The sequence below is a fragment of the Acinonyx jubatus genome, chromosome E2 (assembly GCF_027475565.1).
Source record: "Acinonyx jubatus isolate Ajub_Pintada_27869175 chromosome E2, VMU_Ajub_asm_v1.0, whole genome shotgun sequence".
Lineage (NCBI taxonomy): Eukaryota > Metazoa > Chordata > Mammalia > Carnivora > Felidae > Acinonyx > Acinonyx jubatus.
The window spans coordinates 39,557,583-39,575,878 of NC_069396.1; positions in this window are offsets into that span (position 1 = coordinate 39,557,583).

The window sequence follows — 18,296 nt, forward strand, 5'->3', positions numbered from 1 at the left end:
GGACACCGGAGCACCTCCACAAAACCTGCCCTGGGCCCTCATTGTCCAAGGATATGCCATTTTGCTGCCTTTGCCCCAAAGGTGCACAGGAAAGCCTCACACTACCCCGTGCGGGCGTGGGCACACATGCACACACTTAGACACACCCCCAAATTAAAGGGTCCGTTGCTGCAGTCCGTATTTCCGTCAGGAGAAGACTCAGCTTTTTCTGTGTCCTCAGCCGCCCTGAGAGGTTCAGGAAGCTTTGTTCTGTTCCTTTGGAGAAAGACGAGGATGAGTCGGCTGTTTGCCCCAGGCCCCGCCTCCCTGAAGTCTAGCTCAGCCTGGCTACCGAGATGCAGCGTCAGGAGGCACGTTGGTGATTTTGATCCCCGTTCATGTGAATTTTCACGTCGGTGTTCTCTTCGCTCTCAGGGGGCAGATAAGGCATTTTTGTACAATTCATGCAAGAAGACACCGGCGTCGAGGGTCTGGAAACAACTGGTTGTTTGCTTTTCCCAAAGGCTCTGCTTAGCTGAAGTTTGGCGGGGGGGAAGGAGCAGACATCCCACCCACAGTCTATCAAACTTGTCATTTCAACGCCACCCTCAGCAGGAGTGCCGCGCCGGCACAGCCACCTTTGGACGAAATCTACCCCCGCTCCCCGATTTTAAGTAGACGTCGGCACACTATAAGGTGGTGGGGGCGGGGCAGGGGGGGGCGTCCTGGGAAAGACCAGAAGCACTTTGCTCCTTGCCAGGAATCTCTACTGGAACATGAAGGAGAAATGGATTCTGAAAACATCCTTGGATCTGGATGGCTGGGTTCCACACCCGTTCCCCAGCTGTGTCAGCTCCTTCCTGACAAGCACACTCTCTGAGATCCTTAGATTATTAACACCAACCAGAACAGCCACCCTTGGGGACCAGAGGCGGTGCAGTGGGCAGCAGAGTTTCATTGTGGTAGGGCTGTAAGGGGAGGCCGGAGACAACGCTCCAGGTTAAGTCTCTCATTGTGCAGGCTGCAGCCCAGGGAGGAGGAGGAATGATGCACTCTTGAGAAAGACTCTTTGGAAACTGTACCACCCCTCAAGGCCTGACTTCTAACCTGAGGCCCTGTGGGTTGGACCAGGGTCATACCCCTAACTCTAGTGGGCCAGCCACACTCTGTCTCCTGCAAATAAAATCTGGAATCTGAGGTTCTAGTTGACTGGCAGGGGCCCTGGAGCTCTGAGACCACCTAGTGTGGGGTAGGACTCTCTTCCACCGTATGGATACGGAAGGAAGCAAAACCCACTAGTGAGGGAAGAGAGAAGCTGAAAGGGGACTGGTCAGACCTAGAGGCGCAGAGAGGTCTCCTGCTCTCATGGTCCCTTCTGCTTTTGAGCATCTCCTTCCTTGGGACAATGCCCAGCATGGACCACACCCTAGACCGCCTGGGCACAGTGCACTTGGCACAACCTTGGGCTCCTGGGCGGTGACTACAGTGAGCCACCTGCTCTGGGCTTCCCAGGCCTCTTCTGCATCTCTCCTGACTCTTGAGTATTGTTCTGACTCAGGCATCCAATGCACACCCTGGCCTTACCTTACACTGCAAATTACTCACCTAGCCGTTCCGTGCACTGAATCTCCCAAAATTATTTTGGAGAGTCAATACGAATGCGACACAAAGTACAAAACATTCAATATTAACACCTTTGTCCCTAACAGAGACGTGGCCTCTTCACTGAATACAGGATTGTACCATCCCCCTTTACCAGGGGCCACTCGCTGCCCATTATCCGATCACGTAAAGGGCAGTGGTTGAACCTTCTTCCATGCTGTCTGGTATCCCATCACCCCAGCTCTCCAGAGTCTCATCTGCCACACCGAGTTTTTGAGAAAAACTTGGACTCCAAGGGCGGTGGCCTTTCAGAGAGGAATCCATCAGGTGGGGGAGGCTCAGGCTGTTTTCGACCCAACTTCTCTGGTTGTGATGTAATCAAAGCTGGACTTCGAGCATTCGGCCCCTCCAGGATGCTGCTAGGGGGCCCCAGGCAGAAGGCTAGTGCCCCACCATAACTAACCTGCTGCCTGGCACCCAGCAGGTAGATTCTTTTGCCATGTTCAGATGCACTTGTTTTGATAGCTTGATCGGGGCTATGGCATACCAGAAGTTTTGCCCATTTTAAATGGACAGTTAGTTCCATGAGTTTTTGTCGGTCGACCACCGTAACAATTAAGACTTTTAAAGCTCCCATCATCCACCCCCTCCGGGGCCCCTTGGTGGCTCAGTGGGTTAAGCATCCAACTCTTGGTTTCAGCTCAGATCACCACCTTGTGGTTTTGTGGGTTCGAGCCCCACAGAGTATTATTCCACTGTATGGACATACCACGATTTGTTTATCCACTTACAAGGTGACGGATCAGGGTTCCTTCCAGGATTCGGCTCTTACGAATAAAGCTACTGAGAACACTTGTGTCCCTGTCTGTGCATGGTGATATGTTCTCATTTCCCTTGGGGGAATAAATGTCCAGGAGTGGATTGTTGGGTCATAAGGTATATGCATATTTAATTTTATAAGAAAACTGACAAATTGTTTTCCAAGTGACTGAGCCATTTTGCATGCCCACCTTTAATGTGTAAGACTGAGTTTTCTCAAGTTTTGCTAACATTTGATGTTATTGGTCTCTGTGTGCTACCTGTTTTTGTGGTTATGTGTCTCTCTTTAAACTTGTACTACCCACATGACCAATGCCCTCGAGCGTCTTTTCATATGCCTCATTGCTTTCCCCAAATTCTCTTTGTGGAAGTGTCTGTTGACATCGTTTGCCCATCTTTTAGTTGGGCCTTATGCTTTCTTATTATTCAGCTGTGAGAATTATTTATATGTTCTTTCCTTTTTATTTTCTTGGTGGTGTTTTTCAATGAGCAAAAGTTTCTAATTTTGATGAAGTCCCTTTCTTTCTTTCCTGGTTTTTGCCTTCGGTATCTTAAGAAATTTTTGCCTAGCCCAAAGTCACAATTTTTTTTTCCTTTTTGTTTTAGAAGCTTTATAGTTTTAGCTCTTACATTTAGGTCTATCATCCATTTTGAATTACTTTTTGTGTACAATATACAGGTACGCTTCATCCCCCCCCCAACCCCCAGTAGCTGTGGAGTCATGTCAGCACTACTTATGAAGAGAGTATCATTCCCCCATTGAATTACCTTGACCCCTCTGCCCTGGTAGGTAAACCTTCACTGGTAGTTCGTTAAGGCAATCCCCAAAGACCATTTTCTCCAGTTTCATGGGCACCTGGAAAGGACAAAAAAAAAAAAAAGCCACCCTTCTGCAGTGCCTTTGACTTGGGCCTCAGGCTGCAAATAGTCAAGAGTGCCTTTGCCAGGAATGCTGCTTCCCATGGCATGAGCTTATAATACAGTATAAATGCCCCCCCCCCGCTCCTTCCTTCTTTTTCCTCCCGAGGGACCTTGCAGGAGACCAGGTGTCAAACACCAAAGCTAGAAGGAACCAGTAATATAATGAAGCACAAACTTCTCATTTGTAAAATCAAGGAAGAGAGGCCCAGAAAGGTTAAGCAACTTGGCTGATCTCACACAGCGAGGAAATGGCGGGTCCCAGGCTTGCAGTTGCCTGCTGGCATCTGATGCTCCTCTTCCAGGCCACATCCTCCCTCCTAGCGACTCCTCTGAATACCAGTGGCTCCCACTCATTGGAACTTTACAAAACCATCTGAAGAGGCAGTGTTCTCAAGCAGAGTTTGACGTAGTCTGACCGTGGATGGCAAAATGGCAGGAGGCTGTAAATGGCACCAACCCCTTTCCATAGAGGTCATGTGAAACAGCTCAGTTGCCGGCTAATTGCTCCCACACTGTCACATATCTCGGCCCTTGGGGGAGTTCTTATCATCCGGACCTCCACCAGCTCTGGACCCCTCCCTGCTCCTTCCTATGCGACTGATACATGGCCACCCTCAGTTGCAGATGGTGTAGCCTTTGGGGACATATGACAGCAGCAGTGGCAGTAGACACAGTCCCTGCCACATGGCTTCAACGTCCTCTCGATCTCGATTGGAAGCCCCAGCGTAAGCCTGGGCTGGTGCAGCCACTCAGGATGGCAGGGGCGGTACACCAAGGGAGGGTGCAGCCCAGCGCCACAGTATTTGGAACATCAGCCCTGGCACTGACACCATAGACCATCGCGTCTAACCCCATCCTTTGCAGATGGGGAAACAGAGTCCTCGAGATGCGATGATGTGTTCCCAACACCATATAGCAAAGGTGCACAGCATGCTCTTAAATGTACAGAAATTCAACTCTCTATACCCTTAGTTCTTTTACTGCGTTCGATGAGACTTGAAATAAAAAGAATACTTTTATTTGTACTCTGTTACATACTTTACCATCACGTTGGCATTTCCACACGGCAATTACTGGATAGTGGTGCCTACAGAAATGCATGAATGCTGTGCTGTGTGGATGACTTATAGTATATGCAGCCAAAATAACCCTTGAAACGTGGTTTTCATCTTACCTTGCGTCTTAGAGCCCAGCCTGCTGTGAAGGATATGACACTATGTGCAGCTGTTTAACTTGGGGGGAGGGATGTGAACCCTGACTCCCAATTAAACACCCTTTTCCCAGAGCCCAGCTGCCTCTGTCTTCCAGTGAAATGTCCAGTTTTTGTCTGGTTGCCCCTCCCCGAGGCAAAAATGGAGGGGGCTGGGGGGGGGTAGGCCTCGGGATGCTGGTTTCTCCAGGAAGTTTGCAGGTAGGGGAAAACGTAAGTAGCAAATGTCCATGAAACGGGAGTTTCTAATGGACCAAACAAAGGGGTTTAATTTGCAAAGCACTGCCCCCCACCAGACTCCCAGCCCACCCTCGCTGCCGCCACGCTTCCTGGGGCTGAGAGCAGCCTGTGCCCTATCCCTTTAATGCTGGGTCTTCATCTGGGTTCTTCGTTTCTCTGGGAAGTGACTGTGTACAGGGAGAGTGTAATTGGCAGGCTGTGACACTCCTGTCTGCAAGTGTCTCTCTAAGTGGAGCACATCTCAGCCTTTATCTGGTGATGGCTGCTACCTGAGAAAGGCCCTGGGCCATCTCAAAGGGCTTGTAGCAGCTAATTGTGCCTGTTAGGACCAGCAATTAGCTGGGAACTATGGACTTCGAAGCTCCAACACCCACCAGCTCTCAGCTCGTTCCTCTCCCTTTCACTTAACTAGCAGAGCCTAATAGAGGCGGTGAAGGACAGGCAGGTGAGGCACAGTCACAGCAAGGGAGGCGGGGGCTCGCCAGGTCTTCGTCGCCAGTGCCCCCTCTGAGTCCTGCACGACGCCCCCGCGGGGAAGATCCGGTGGAAAGAGGCAGGCGCCTGACGCTGATCTCACGCCATAAATACTCCCTGTTTATTGCAGGACCAGGGATGCAGGCTTATTAATTGGTATTGGGAGTCATGCTGCCCCTGTTTGTACAGTTTAAGCGTGAGTTGGAAGATGACAATAAAAAACTAATTAGGCACAGGTCATAAAGGAGATCACACATGCGTGGTATCTGCTGGTTACTATGGGCACACGGTGGTTTCGGTGGAAACGTGAGGCAGAACATCGGAAAATTAAGACAATAAATCAGTTTCATTGAATAAAAGCCATGCATTTACCCATTAATTAAGGATAATAGTATCCTATAAGCTTCTGTGTACCATAGGTAATTTGTTATACTTTACCATAATAATATACATTGAAGATTAAAAATTCAGCCCACCTTCCAGGTAATGGATGAACACGCTCTCCTCTAGTTCTAGAAAAAACTAAGGGCGTGAGCCCAGTCCTGCATTCAGGCTCACGTGAGCCGTTTTGGTTCAGTGGCTCAGGTCTAATTACTAGGGGTTCCTCCCTGCTGGTCAAGTGAATCTTTGTCCCAGAAACAGGGACATAGCCTGGTGTAGTGACATTTGTGTTTCACTTTTTAGCCACACCATCCTGTCCCCTTCTTACAAGGTGGCACCCTGATTTTCTGGAAAGGATTTGCTTCTCTTCGGTTGTTTCCAGTCTTGATGGGGCCGTCAATCAAGGTGCCCAAGGTGGGGATATAACAGAGGCCCAGCCACGGAAGCTCACTGTCCCAGGACTTGGGCTCAGTGAGCAGAGGGGTTCAAGGACAGAGACAGGAGTGTCAGTGAGGTTCTGCCTGGAGAGCTCTAAGGCTTCCCTTGGTCACCCTCTGTGGTAAACAGAATAATGTCCCCTCCCCACAGACATTTACATCCTAACATCTAGAACCTTTCAATATATTACTTCACATGGCAAAGAGCCTTTGTAGTTGTGAGGAAGGGTACAGACTTAGATAGGAAGATTAGCCTGGATGGTCCCATGGTCCTAATATAATCACATTTGTCCTTAAAAGAGGAGCACCGTTCCCAGCTGGGTCAGAAAAAGAGGTGACAAGAAAAGAGGGGCCGGAAATGGAACATGAAAATGACTCGGCTTCCATTTTTTTAATCAATCCTGAAGCAGAAGGAAGGGGCCATGAGCCAAGGAATGTGCAAAGCACTAGAAGCTACAAAAGGGAATAAAATGTATTATCTGTCCCCTAGAGCCTCCAGAAGGGGATCTGGCCCCAGTGACACTGTGGTTTTCACCCAGTGAGATCTGTGCCAGATCTAGAGTACTGTCAGAGCATGAATTGGTTTCATTTAAGCCACTGGATTTGTTGTTTTTTGTTACAGCAGCAATAGAAGACCAATATGCCCTTTGAACCTATGCCCTCAGTCTTACCAGAGTGTGTTTCTGCGGCTTGTAACTAGCCTGAGAGAACTGGAAAAAGACTCCCAGCAAATACTGATGGGCCATCTGCATAACCCTCAGCTCACGGAAGGCGTGCTAGAAATGAAAAACACTACCTACTCTGTTTCTGGTGCTAAACCACCCCCTGGACTGACCATGGGCACATCCATGATTGACACTGGGCAGACTTCCCCTCCCGCTGCCTCCTCCCCGTTTCATCTCTCTTTGTTCTTTAGTTTTCAAAACATGAATGCCCAGATCCCCCAACCATTGGCACCTCAAAATTTCATTCACTTGTTCTGAGAAGGGGCACAGATGTGATTTTTTTTTTCCCTCACCTGAGGATTCTGATTCTTGGGGAAAATCACTGGTCTAATTCAAGGCCATCGTGTCTTGATAAAGTAATTGAGACTTAATGAATGTAAGCATCCTGTCTGCTGGTCACACAGCTGAACAGAGACAGAAGAACCCCAGGATCTCAGCTCCACATTCAGAGCTTGTCTCGTGAGCAGGAGCTGCTGTGAACTAAGGCACTGGAGAATTCCACTGGGCCTTCCATGATCTTTCCATCTGGCAATTCTTGTCTTTTAATTGGAGCATCTCACCCATTTACATTTTAATGTAATTATGTGATCTTTGGATTCAACTCTACCATCATACCAGGCGCTTTCGATTGGACTCACCCAACTCTCCATTCCTTTTCTTACCATTGGGTTGAATATTTTATGAATCCTTCCAGTGTTTCCTTTGTTTCCTTGGAAGGTATACACTTGTTTACTATTCTTTTTTGGTTACCCTAACGCAATAGTTTTCAACCAGGGAGATTTCCTCCACCCCAAGGGATGTTTTGCCATGTCTGGACCCAAGTTTGGGTGTCACAGTGGTGGCAGCAAGGGTTGAGGAGGGATTCTAGATATAGCTAGAGAGTTATTTATTATAAGATATCGCCTCACACAATTATGGAGGTTAAGAAGTCCTACGATCTTCAAGCTGCAAACCTGGAAAGCTGATGCTGTACTTTGACAGTGCCGATCCCACTGTGGGCCTGAAGACCTGAGAACCAGGAGTGAGCGTCACAGGCAGGAGAAGATGGATGTCCCAGCTCAATCAGTCAGGCAGAGAGTAAGGGAATCCCTCCTCCTCTACCTTGTTGTCCCACTCAGGCCCTCGAAGGATTGGATAAGGCCCACCCACACTGGGAATAGCAATTTATTGTATTTAGTTTACTGATTCAAATGCTAATCTCTTCTGGAAACACTCTCGGAAGCATACCCAGAAAGTGAGCTTAACCAGATAGCTGAGAATCTTATGATCCAGTCCAGTGGACACGTAAAGTTAACTATCACAAGTTGCTAATGGTAACTGGTTCATAGAAGCCAGACATGCTGCTCAACATCCTACAGTGCACAGAAAATTCTCCCACAATAAAGAACATATGGTCCCAAATGTCAATATGCCAAGATTGAGAAACCCTGCCCTAGAAATGACAACTTTCATCCTTGACTTATTAAAATCTAATGTCAATTTGGCAACTTCACATGCTTTCCAGAAAATGCAATAGAATATTGTAACTTCTTTGCCCAGTTTCAATTCATAGGCTGTTGGTATGGGGCACTCTTCATACACTTTTAAATACCACAAAATATCATTTTTATTGTTTGATACAGTTAGTTCTTTATTTAGGCTTGCCCAGACTCTCTATTCCTTCCTGCATCTCTGACCTTCCATCTGGAATCCTTTTTCTTCTAACCTAAAGAGCTCCCTTTACTATTTCTTATAATGCAGATCTTCTAGCAATAAGTTCACTTAGTTTTTGTTTGTCTGAAAATGTCTTTATTGCACTTTGTTTTTGTTTTTCTGGTACTAGTATGTTTATCAATGTCTACATGTAGAAAACATGGCTCTCAAAAGTAAAAGCCAGCAGCCTTCTGTATAGCCACAATGCCATTATTACCTGTAAGAGAATTAACATGGCTATAATGATTTCTACAATAGCGCTAATATTCAAATTTCCATATTCACATTTCAAACTTGCCCCCAAGATGGCTGGACCCTTTCATAAGAATCCATTCACCTGGTTGTTGTCTCTCTGTAGCCTTTTAGCCCAGAATATTGTTAATTTATTTTGTAAATTACTGTTGTTATTTTAGGTCTTTCACAACTGTGTTGTTTTTGAAGAACCAGGCCAGATGTCTGGTAGAACACTTCACATGCTGGATTATCTTGATTATTTCTTCATGGTTTGATTTAGGTTCAACGTTTTGGCAAAAGTGTCCCATGGGGGATGTACATTTTTCTTATGGCCACATACCAGGAGGCCCATAGTGTTAGCCTGTCCTACTAGTGACATGGCTAAGGGGGTGACTGCCAAGTCTTCATAGTGTAAAGATTTTTGTTTGGTGGTTAGTAGGCTATAAGAGACAAATGTATATTTCCCTTTGTAATCAGCAGAGTAGCCCCCACTTTGCGACTATGACACGTCATCATCCCTAGCAACATTTCACTTAGGTGCTTACCATCCACTGATAGTTCTTGTCGGTAACAATTATTGCACTGCGGTTTGCAAAATTGTCTTCTCATTTTATAATCCCTTCTGTTTGATTAGTTGGCACTCCATTGAAAAGAGTTTTGAGCATTATCTTGCTTTTTGGGACAACGGAGAATTCCAGGCCCCCTTTGTACTTTGTCACAGATCTGTAATAAGCTACTTTGCAGAGGATCCTTGGTTTTCTTCAGTGGGAAATGGTACTTAGAAACCAAGATCTGGGCTGTAGGTGTGCTTCTCACTAACTTGTTGTTACTGCTTCTGATCCCTTCTAGGGAAAATAATCAGGAAATGAATTTGCTTCCTTAAATTTCTGAGTTCACATTGGTAACCTCCAGCTGGATAGGAAGTTGATTTCCTATTTACATTTTCCTTCTCCCACGAAGAGAACTCTCCTATGCAGCAACACATTTATACATGTTCATAATTCTGTAATGCACAAAATACTTTCAGAATTGGATACTAATACCACTCCCATCTACAAACCTCCTAAATAAAGATCAATATTCCTTTGCAAGTTTTTAGAAATATATATATTTTGACTTTAGAATATATCCCTGTAGGAAAGCGTGATTAGAGTCCTGTGCTCAGAAATTACTTGAATTAACGTTTTTGTCGCCATGGCTATGTTGCCAATGTTATCATTTGGAAGTACAATATGAATAATTTGCTCCTGTGTATACACATTTTTACATTTGGTTTTTGCCCTGTCTGATGCCTTTTTATTTTACATACATAAAATATTTACAAAATTCGAAATTTTCAAAATTCAAAACTATGTAAAAAGATAATCTCAAGGAATCTCCCTCACATAAATATCAGCCCATCTCACTCCTACCCATCTTCAGAGGAAAACAGTTTTCATTAGTTTCTGGTACATCATCCTGCATTTCTTTCTGCAAAAGCAAGTATATATGTATATAAGAATGCTTTATATGAAATAATAACAGACATTTGTTATTATGCAATCTTTCTTTTATAAAAGACAGCATATTCTCCATATATCTCTCACTTTGCTGTTGATAAAACAGTTGGGGAATCTCACAATAGTAGTTTATAGAGATATTCTTTATTCTTTTTCGAGCTGAATATTTTCCATTGTTTACATACCACACTTTGTTCAAATAGTCTCCTATGGATGAGTAGTGCGGTTGATATGAGTTTCTATTACTTGAGGATGCACTCCTAATAGTGGGTCTATATTGCTCTTTTTTTTTTTTTAAGGTTTTGTGGGCATTTTTTATTTTTCTAATTTTACCTACTTTTTTCAAGTGAATGCTAAAGCCTTGCCCAGATCCAGGAAACAAACAAAAAAAAAAAATGTGTTGGTATTTTTATTGTGATCATTATAAATTTATATAATGACTTAGGCAGATGACATCTTTATGATGTTAATTTCGTCTGTCCAAGAACAAAGGATGCACTTCTATTTTTAATATATATTTTGGAATCTTTTGGAGTATGTGTAAGATTTCTTCATGTAGGTTTAGCACAATTATTATTACATATATTGACAGGAATATCTTTTTTGTTGTTATTTTAAGAGCGCTTTTATCTTCTATTACATCATCTAACTGGTTATTATTTGTATATATAAAAGCTATTGACTTTATGCCAATTTCAGATCCTTCTACCTTACTGAATTCTGTGTATTTGTTTGTCTCTCTGTGTGTATTTTGCTTTAAAATTGCTTTACTCGTTTCAAAGATTCTTTGTCATATCATATACAAGTTAAGGAAGTGTTACTTCTTTTCCAGCTCTTATGCCTCTTAAAGTTCTGAATATATTAGTCAAATAAATCAGATAAGAGAACGTATATAAAAGGAGCAGTAGTAATGGCGATGAAATCACTGTCTTTCCCAGACCTTAGTAGAGATACTTGTAATGTTTACTGTTTATCCATGAGATAAAATGCTACCTTTTGGACTGAATAGTAAATATTTTATCATTAAGAAAGTATCTGTAAATGCTAAGATCAAACCATCTTTGAATTCCTGAAATAAATCCAACTTGGTATAATGTATTTTTTAATTGCCATTTTTTAATATTAGGGATATTTTTAAGTTTTATTATTTTTCATGAAATTGACATTTTTAAAAATTAACAGGAATATTATTTTGGAAAATGCTCCTCAATTCGGTGGATGTTTCCTAATGATTGGGCTTCAGGTTATGTGTTTTGGACTGGCATACTACAGCAGTAACTTTATGTTCTTTTCAGTGTATCACTTCAGTGGGCACATGGTGTCAATTTGTTATGTTACTTTATTGGATTTTTAACTATACCTCTTTGATAATTTTACTATTTGCTCTAGGGATTAAGACATATGTCCCTGATTTTTCTATGTTGACTTTGTTTCTCCACTGTAAAGTTACTCTCTTTTCCTTTTGTACTTACTAAATACTTTTCTGGAATGAGTTTTGTTTAAATTACTTTAGACTGTTGCCTTCATTTGGGTTGTCATAACAAAAAAATGTCATTAGGGAGTGGCTTATAAACAAAAAAAAACATTTGTTTCTCATAGTTCTGGAGGCTGCAAAGTCCACGATTGTGGTGCTGGAAAGATTTGGTGAATAGGGAGTGCCTGTTTCCCACCCCCCCCCCCCGCCCCTCCGATGGCTGTCTTCTCATTATAACCTCACATGGTGGAAGGGGCAAGCTAAGTCTCCGGGTTCTCTTTGATGAGCACTAATCCCATTCATGAGGGCCCCACCATCAGGACATCAGCTCCTAATACTATAACCTTGGGATTCATAATCTCAACATATGAATTTGGGGGAGACACAATCTTTCCATCTATGGCACTGTGTAAATATCCTGTTCCCACAAAAACTTTCATCCTTTGTTTTAGCCTTCAATGATTTCATCAGTTATCCTTATCTAAACTATTACATTCTTTTCTTAATATTGTGTTTTCGATCTCTTTATTTTAAGAGAGAAAGAAAGCATGAGACAGGGAGAGGGGGAGAGAGAGAATCTTAAGCAGACTCTATGATCAGAGCAGAGCCCAGTGCAGGGTTCAATCCCACGACCCTGGGATCATGACCTGAGCCAAAATCAAGAGTTGGACGCTTAACCAACTGAACCACCCAGGTGCCTCTTGTGCTTTTCTATTTGTAAAATTTATTTAATGTTTAATAGCTGGCATTCTTCTCCACAGAATAATATTACTATGAATTTTTATGTCTTTTTAATTACTTGTATTATAATCCATCTCCATCATTATTTTTGATACTAAGTTTCCCTGGTTTTGGAGAATTAGAGCCCTTGTAAACTTATTTTTGTGTTGTTTTGACATTCTCATCCTTCTTTGAGCTTTTTCATCCTTTCTAATTGTTTGCATGCTGTATAGTTTCCCATCCTTTTACTTTCCACTTATTTGTGTCTTTATATTTAAAGTACATCTGCTATAGACAACATATCATTTGATGTTGCTTTTTTAAAATTCTTTCTGACAATCTCTTTCTTTTAATTGGAGTGTTTAGTCCTTTTTACTTAATGTAATTATTTAAATTCTTTCAGATGAAATGTGAAACTTAAATCTTCCATTTTATTTTTCTTTTTTCCTTCTGGTTTGGTTCTTTTGGTCCTCCTCTTTTGTCTTCTTTTGGTTTAGTTAAATATATGTTATGGTTTTATTTCTTCTTTTTATTGAATTGTGTTATACCTTTTTGACCTTTTTACTATTTTCTCTGGGGATTGGGACATATATCTTTATCTTTTTATAGTATACTTATAATTAGATTCCTTATCTCCTTCTACCTCCCCCTGTCCTCCACTCTGTCCTTTATGCTACAGTTGTGTGTGTGTGTGTGTGTGTGTGTGTGTGTAGGTACATACATAAATATAATGTGCATGTATATGCACAATCTTATGTACAATATTATAAATTCCACAATTTAATGTTGTATACTTGTTTCAAACGTTTTGTTTTTAATTAAAAGAAGAAAGACTTTTACATCTACATATTTAACATTTATGGTACTCTTCATCTGGTATTATTTACCTTTGACCTGAAGAATTTCTGCTAGCATTCTTTGTACTATTGATCTATTAGTAACACATTCTCTTCATTTTAAATTACCTGGGAATGTCTTCATTCCACAATCACGCTTGGAGGGCATTTTTACTGGATAAAGAATTCTGTATTGACAATTTCTTTTTTCTTTCAGTATTTTAGAGATTTTTTTTCCATTGTCTTCTGGCTTCCAGTGCTCCTGATGATAAGTCAGCAGTTCTTGGGATCGTTGCTCTCCTTTGTGTAATGTGCTGTTTTCTCTAGTTAGTTTGAATATTTCTTCTTTATTTTTGATTTTTAGTCATTTGACTATGGTGTGCTTAGGTGGGATTTTCTCTGTGTTGTTTTTGCTTGATGTTGGCTGAGCTTCTCAAGGCAGTAAGTTTGTCTTTTACCAAATTCAGAAAAATTGGGTGCATTATTTCTTCAAATATATTTCCACCACATTTTTAAGGCATCTCATTCTGGGATTCCAATTATTTGTGTGTTATCTTTTTGCATTGTCCTGCAGACCACTCAGTGTCTGTTGTTATTTTTTATTTTTCCTTGTTTTTTAGATTGGCTAATTTTTATTGATATATCTTAGATCAATGATTGCTTCATCTGTCATTATTAACATACTATTTACCACACTGTTTTCTTCATTTATTGTTGAGAAAATTGGTGCAGTAGGAGCTGCTTCATAATTACCAGAAGCAGAACTCTCCTGGGGGTGGGGGGGAATGATGCATTATATTTAATGCATTTCACCTCATTCTTGAAAAATATTTTGAGGAGCATAGAATTCTTGCTTGACATTGGTTTTCTTTCATAACAAAAACCAAATATTATTTGTTTTCCCACTTATTTTTTCCTTTTCTCTTCAGAAGTCAGTTGTCTATCTCACTATTGCTTCTTTAAATATAATCTCTTGGGGCGCCTGGGTGGCACAGTTAGTTAAGCGTCCGACTTCAGCCAGGTCACGATCTCGCGGTCGGGGAGTTCGAGCCCCGCGTCAGGCTCTGGGCTGATGGCTCAGAGCCTGGAGCCTATTTCAGATTCTGTGTCTCCCTCTCTCTCTGCACCTTCCCCGTTCATGCTCTGTCTCTCTCTGTCCCAAAAATAAATAAACGTTGAAAAAAATAAATATATAAATAAATATAATCTCTTATTTTACCTGGATTTTGAAGGATTTTTCCTTTTGTTTATTCTTTAGTTTTATTATTAGATGCATAAAAATGTGGTTTTACTTTTAAATTTATACCCTCTTTGGCATGTATCAACCTTCTTGAATCTATTTGATGTCTTTTATTAGTTCTAGAAAATTCTCAGACATTATCTGTTCAAATGCCTCTGCCATATTCTCTCTTGTCTCCTTTTGTAACTCCAGTTAATATGTATTAAACTTCTCACTGTATCATCCATGCCTCTTACTTCCCTTCTATTATTCTGCTTTCCTGTAATTTTTTCCTATTCTATCCTAAAATACCCTATCCTAAATCCATTTGTATATATTACTGTATATTTCTTTTGATATGTCCTCTATTTTACTAATTTTCTCTTTAGCTGAATGCAATTATCCACTGAGTTCTTAATTTCAGTTGTGTGTATCCTTCTGGAATGCCATTTTAATTATGCTGTGTCATTTTTGAGAAATTCTTCTCTCTGTAAAAATTTTAAATTTTGTATTTTTCTCTTTGAACATAGAGAGTATAATTGTTTAACATAATTATTTAAAAAGCCGTGTGTTCATTAATGTTTTCATTATTTGGAGCCCCCATGGATCTGTTCTATTGTTTTATTTCTGCTAGTTTCCCTTTATCTTGTTTTGTGAAGCAATAAAACACAAACAATTTTTTTTTTCTTTTTCCTATGCTGGGCACCACACTGAGCAATATTTGTGACCACACTTGATACTCACATCAGCTATACTGTCATTCTCATTTTGCAAATGGGAAAAGCAATTCTGAAAGACACTGAGTAACTTCTCAAAGCCATGCAGATACAGGTCAATTTCCTGAAATTCAGAACCAGATCTGTCTGCCTTTAGAGCTAAATGCTGGGCTTTCACCCCATGGCTACTTAGAAGAGACTGAGATGACGAGACCCTATTTTCCCAACTGAAAGCAAACCAAACCATTGATAAGGATCAATATAGTGGTAAACTCCAGGGTCATCTCCTTTCTCAAGTTCTGTTTTCACACTGAATATGCAGTAGTGGACCAGTAGTGAGCTGTTTTCAGTCTATGACCTGTAGCTCGTCAGCTGACTCCTTTAGTGATGTGTGTGAAACAGAAGAAGCAGCAGTTTTATGATCATTTTAGGGAGATTTAAAGCTGAGCAGTGGTGAGGTGCCTGTCATCTTCTGCCAAGGCAGAAGGCAGCTGGGAACAGGCAGCATAACAGACCCTGGGACTTCCTTATTGCCACATATTCCAAATCTTCCCTATGTAGGCTCATAGAAAATAATAGATAAAATGATTAAACATAGTGTGCTTATCACTATTCTAGAACTTCACATTTATTAATGCATTTTGCCTCATAACAATATTATGATGTAAATTGTATTTTTATTGACTTTTTATCAGTGAAGAAGCTAAGGTGCAGAAAGGTTATGTATCTTTCCTTAACTGGCTCAGATATTCAGAGTTAGGCACAAGACTCATTCAGACAGTCCCATCCTGGAGCCCACAGTCTTAACCAGTAGTTAACTGCATTGTTACTTACTTCCTCGTGTTGGTGGCCTTGTGGTGAGTAGGAAAGTGTATAACTGACCTAAAAATAAAATATTGGATGTTCCCGATGGGTATGATGGGTCTGACAGAGGTCAGCTGTTGACTTAATTGCAACCCAAGAGCCATAATCTCAAGAGGGGTCAGTGATCAGCAGAAAACCTTAGAGTGTGGACTGCGGAGGTGAACGTGTAGCCATTGCAGATTGCACGCCAGCACACAGAGGGACATTAAAATGGCCAGCAGTAAACGCCACAGCTGAGATGCTGTGGAGTGGTAGCTGGCTCCACCCAGGGAGGTTGAGCCCAAATTTCTACCTAGCCACTGCCAGTAAAAAAGTGTGTCTCTTCAAAGATGTCTTTTACTACAGATTGTAAACACAGGGTTGAATAAAAATTAATGCTCTCACTCAGAATCTCTTATGCAATAGTTCTTCCATATGTAGATAAACGAGTCAGAAAAGATTCAAGTGTTTCATTTGTAAAGAATCTCAGGGTCTTGGCAATTTTCACCCTTGTAAAGGATGCCATTTTATTATTTATTCACTATTATTTTCCCAAATTTTTCTTTAACTTTCTTTCTTTGTATATTTTTTATAGTAGGATTGCTGGCTACCTTGAGCTCCTTTTAGCTGACAATTGTCACTCAGTAGTTAATTACATCGGATGGTGGTTCTGTGACCAATGGCTCTTGAGTAATGGTAAAAATGCCCTGTTGGTGAACTGTGGAAGGTCCTGCCCTAAGCTTAGTGCCCCTGACTGAGTGCAGACTGAGCCCTGCTGGGACCAAAAATCTAAAATCTATGGGGACCTGAAGGAAGTGCCTTTGTCCAAAGTCAGCAAGGGGAATCAATGGCTGGGTCTCTCAGAAGGTGTCGCTCTGCTTGGGACCTCTTGGTCTCCCTGGCTTTGTCATGGGGAAGCTTTGGGGGGCTTTGGCGTGGCTGATAGCTGGTCCTCAGACCCTGGTGTTCCTGTCTCTGCTAGCCCTAGAAAACAGAAATTAACCTAAAAGGTAGATTTGTTCTTATCTAAACTCTCATGCTTCTCACTGATGCCAGGCGGAGCCATGCTGGAAAATCTAGCCTGGCTATCCTACACATTCTGGAGCCTGGCTTGTTCCAGATCACTTGCCTGGCTCTAAGTTAAAGAAACTCTTGTATGGGAGAAGTGTGGATATGGACTGTCCATGAAATAAGTGCAGGGGAAAGCAACAAATTCCAGGAGAAGAAAGCTCAACAACCCCATGATCTTTGTTCTGTGGTCTCTTTTCCCCAGGGTTGGGGACAGAAGGGAGGGAGAGCTTTCTGACCTCCGGAAATTTCACAGTCACTGGTATGAAAACCGATCCTCTGCTGCCTCACTCTCTGGCAGGTGGCGACTGATGCCTTTTACCATTTATGAAAAAAAAAAATGTAAATGGCGACAAAAGCTATTTTTATAATGTTTTTATCTATTCTGTGACTGACATCAATAACACATAACAGTTTCATTGACATTGTATCGCATCCAATGGGCCCAGTGACCTGATTCAATGTCAGTGGAAAAGCCTCGTACATCATCTCTGTGGCTGAATTGCAACAGATCCATTATTGACGCTTCAACCCCACGAGTGCCCCAGAACTGATGCCAAGTCCATTTCAAGGGTTTGCCTCCTTCCCGATCTTCGTTTGTCACAACTGTCTTAGCTCTCTGACCATGGACATGCCTCTTTTTAGCACGTCCCCTGAAATTGGTCCACTCCGAACATGTTTTTAGGCTTGACAGCTCTTGAGAGGTGGGACGGGTTTGTGCTTGAGGCACATTGCATGGATCACAGTAGGAACTCACACAGTAGGAACTTTGAATGAATGAGCGAAAGAGGGAAGGCAGAAAAGGAGAAGAGGGTGCAGAGAGTGTGCACCTCTCCACTCCAGTATATTGTCAGTGTTTCCTGTGTTGTGGCCCTGAGGTCCTCAGAGATCCTATGGCTTAGGTCAGGACCTTGGAGGAATGAAAGTTGTTAGCGGGACAAACTAGAAAGAGCTTTAGAACACTTTTGCAAAGCAGGAGAATGCTCTTCCTCTGACTTCAGCCTCAGGACCTGGAAGCTGGCCAGCACGTGGAAAAGAGTGGAGGCCACCTGGCCAGGCCCCTGTGGTGGGCACATGATGAGGAGCCCCACCCACCAAGCCCACCCTTGTTTCTCATCTTCTCAGCTATGCAAAATGAGAATTAGCACTGAGCCCACAGTCTTAGATCGGTTTAAGCCAGCTCTTACTAATATTGCAATATATTTGT